The sequence below is a fragment of the Petromyzon marinus genome, chromosome 17 (genome assembly GCF_048934315.1).
Source record: "Petromyzon marinus isolate PM22_M1 ecotype Great Lakes invasive population chromosome 17, UKy_Petmar_22M1.pri1.0, whole genome shotgun sequence".
Lineage (NCBI taxonomy): Eukaryota > Metazoa > Chordata > Hyperoartia > Petromyzontiformes > Petromyzontidae > Petromyzon > Petromyzon marinus.
In genome coordinates, this window is record NC_133683.1 from 1,493,736 (window position 1) to 1,497,909 (window position 4,174).

Here is a 4,174-nt window from a genome sequence, read left to right on the forward strand (position 1 = left end):
CCCACCATGCACAATCTTAAGATGGATTAATTGTGGCTTACCCATTTATACTGGAGGGTATAACAGTCTCCACCTTAATGTGGCATGCCAGATATTTATACTGTAGTAATAAGTGTTCGATAACTGCACGTACGTTATGCAATTTGCTTTTGGGTTGTGCCACACGTTGATCGGCACGAGGTGCTAACAACACGTGACACAAGCACGAAAATCCACGCGGCCGTGGACACTCTTCCAAATGAGACCATCCTGTTCCCTTGAACTCTCACCTGGTCAAACAAAGTCTAATAAATACAACTAAATGCACTCATCTAGAGTCTGACGATGAACTTCGTGCCATCCACTAGGAGTCGGTGAGCGGACGCACCACCTTTGTGAAAGTACACGCGCCATGGAACCCACTCACCACCTATGCCGAGATTCTACACATCCAGGCAAGATTCTGATGGTCATTGTAATGATGATCATGATGATGCCGATGATTGTGATGATGATTGTGGTGATGATTGTGATTATGATGGTGATAATGAATGTGATGACAATAATGTTTGTGAAGATTCATCATGGTTGTGATGATAATTGCGATGATCATGCATGTGATACAGAGTATGATGGTGAGGGTGATGATTGTGATGATTATAATTTATGACGTTCAACGATAATAATCGTAGCACTGCCATTACGAGATATCGAGAGACGTAAATATACAAACGGATTAGAAAAACGTACATTTGGAAAAATATGCATATTAGCAACATATTGACTCTTTTTAGAAAAGTGAATGGGCTCGGGAAGGGCACGTTGCTTGAAGGGATGATGTCTGCTGGCCGAAAATGACATTGGAGTGGCAGCAGAAGGAGAGAACGTGCCCAAGATGATGTATATCATAGAGATGGCGAGATAAGATTGGCTCATGTGCGTGTGCTCATGACTGGGGATATTGGTGGGACAACTTGAAGAGTGGGTGGGATATGCAGTGGAGGCTTTTGGCATATTAATTGTTGCATTATAGGACTTGTTGTATTATAGGACTTGTTGTATTATAGGACTTGTATTATAGGATTTGTATAGAATGTTGTATTATAGAACTTGTTGTATTATAGGACTTGTTGTATTATAGGACTTGTTGTATTATAGGACTTGTATTATAGGACTTGTTGTATTATAGGACTTGTTGTATTATAGGACTTGTATTATTATAGGACTTGTTGTATTATAGGACTTGTTGTATTATAGGACTTGTTGTATTATAGGACTTGTATTATTATAGGACTTGTTGTATTGTTGGACTTGTATTATAGGACTTGTTGTATTATAGGACTTGTTGTATTATAGGAATTGTTGTATTATAGGACTTGTATTAGAGGACTTGTTGTATTATAGGACTTGTTGTATTATAGGACTTGTATAGAACGTTGTATTATAGGACTTGTTGTATTATAGGATTTGTTGTATTATAGGACTTGTTGTATTAAAGGACTTGTTGTATTATCGGACTTGTTGTATTATAGGACTTGTATAGATTGCAACAACTTGGGGAGACCTTCATCCATTCGTGGACTGATTTTGGCTGATGATGATTCCATGTGCTCGAGGCAAAGGGTTTAATACATTTAAAATCAAACAGGTGCCACTCAAGGAGAGCGACCTCCCCCAGGTGTCAGGCTCAGACAGTGGGCCTCTTCACTACCTGGGAAATATTCACCACCTGAAGCCGGGAGCCGTGCCCAAACAACCGGACTATTTCACGGCACCCTACCGGCGTTCGCAGCAGGACATCTATCCTATAAAAGATCATGACGTCCTCATCCCACCGGCCGTACGCAGCCAAATCGTACGTTTGTATCAATGCTGTATAAATAATGCCAGAATGGGGTGGTTTTTTTGCAAAAACATGTTAATTTAAAAGGGTTTTGTCGTGTTTTTATCATTTTAATTACAGTTTTCAGCTCTGTATCGCAACTTGCGATCTCTGAGTGACATGTGGTTAGAAGTGTAAATCATTATGGTTTATTAAGAATGCCTGGATTTATGATTTATGGGTTGTGGTAATATGTGTCCCTGTAGAGAAAGCTACCAAATTTTTGGGATGCTTAACCAGGAGACATGGTGAGCTAGCAGCCCCACCCTTTGTAAGTCCTGCCCACATTATATAACCACGTCCCCTCAATCACTCTCCCCTGCACAACAAAAGAATGAAAGACTACTGTTGATATGGTTCTTGGTGAGCAGGTATCCTGTCGAGCCAATATTGTGGGAATTTGGGGTTTTGATAGTATTGTATTCTGAATAAATTGCCTTTGTGCATGGAAAGCATGCATAAAATGTCTCCTTGAAATCTGGATATTGTACTTGCTGAAATCGGTACATATCTGCTTCAGTTTTTGGGGTGTTCTATGGACCTTTCCGAGTCGGGACTCAATAAGAGTTGTGGGCCCATTATAACTGTGTAGGCTGGTGGTGGTTGGAGAGGGGGAAACATTTCAGAGTGGAGTGAGTCAATAATAGCTTATCCACCCAGCCCTATGTTTCATGCATGTTATGTTTGTCATGTGTGTCATGTGTGCTCACACAGGTTCACTACATGCTGCAAAACCCCATGCCACAAGACAGCACGAACATATTAAATATCAACCAAATGATTGAAAATGGCTGCTATACTGCAGCCTATCCACTGCATGACGTAAGTTGTTGGGGGGGTAGGGGGTGGAGGGCACACTGACACCCTACGGGAGGCCCAGGTACGACACCTGAATTGCACACCTGTATAGGACGCTATAGCATAGTCTAAAGCTTACCACATACTTAACATTAGTGTCCCACAGAGATGCGCCGCATAGGTGTCCAGGTTCCCCAGCTCACTAAACACACCTCTGATTTGCATGGTTGGCTACATACGGTGCAAAAGAAGTTCAATATCCATGCATTGGAAAGGACTCCACGAGCACTCTAGAGAGCCATTCTCAAGGGTAGTTGGCCGACTATTTCACGTGGGACAGAAGTCTTTGGAAGAATTAGAAGTACCCACACTTCATCCCACAACACGTGAACAACCAATAGATTAACTGTGGGTGCACCCATTTACACTGCTTGCTGGGAAGAAGCAGCGTGATTAAGAAACGTGGTCATTGTTTTAACTGTCGTTCCCATGAAATCAAATGGGCGACCTCTAACTTTGCAAGTCCAGTGCAGTGTGCAACACCATTACACCACAGCAGCGCCACGGCAGAGTTTTGGGGGGGTGGAGCTGGTAATTTGTGAATGTCCATGCAGTGTTTGTGACTAACAATTGCTTTCCCCATGTCAGAGTGAGTCTGTTCATCCCACCAAAAACCCGAACACGCTGGGCGACCGCAACACGCTGCGACGGGAGTGGGCGAGAGCCGGGCGCTCTTTCAAGGAGCAGCCTCTTGACCTTGTGCGGTAAGTTCATGCCCTATCCACTGCTGGATGAAGACTTCCCCAAGCCTTCGCCATCTCTCCCAGTCTCCTGATGCAACGATCCATGTGGCTCCTGCACACATGCTGATTTCATTACTTAAATCTCTGTGGTGCACATCCTCTCAGACGCATTCCTTCTCTTGACTGCCACATCATTCTTAGTCTCGACCACAGGCCATCGTACCTCTTAGGGACGTGCCCTGTCCAGAAAGGTCCTAAGGCTGGACTTGAATGCTAGCTGGGAGTTGATAGCACAGACGGCTGGGGAAATGGAGTTCCAGAATAGCATTTGCCCATGCCTTCCCTGCTCTTCACATTTCCCTCCAGCCCATGGTCCTTGCTTACATATTCGATAGCTACACCACTGGTGCCATGTGCGGTTGGTGATGTTTGCGCTGTGTGTGCGAGTGATGTTGTCGGCACAGGTCATACTTCGGGGAGCAAGTGGGGCTCTATTTTGCATGGCTCGGCTTCTACACAAAGATGCTGATCTTCGCTGCAATCGTCGGCCTGATCTCCTTTTTCTTTGGAGTATTCAGCAATGACCGTGACATCACTAGGTACTGGCCCGACACATGCATACAGACAAATGCATACAAACACACACACACATACACTCATGTGTCAGATGTAGAACTCACACAGATCTCCTGTATAGCAATACAGACTGAACAATGAGTATCAGCAAGCACCTACTAAGGCTATACACAAGTACATATACACGTAAAGTACA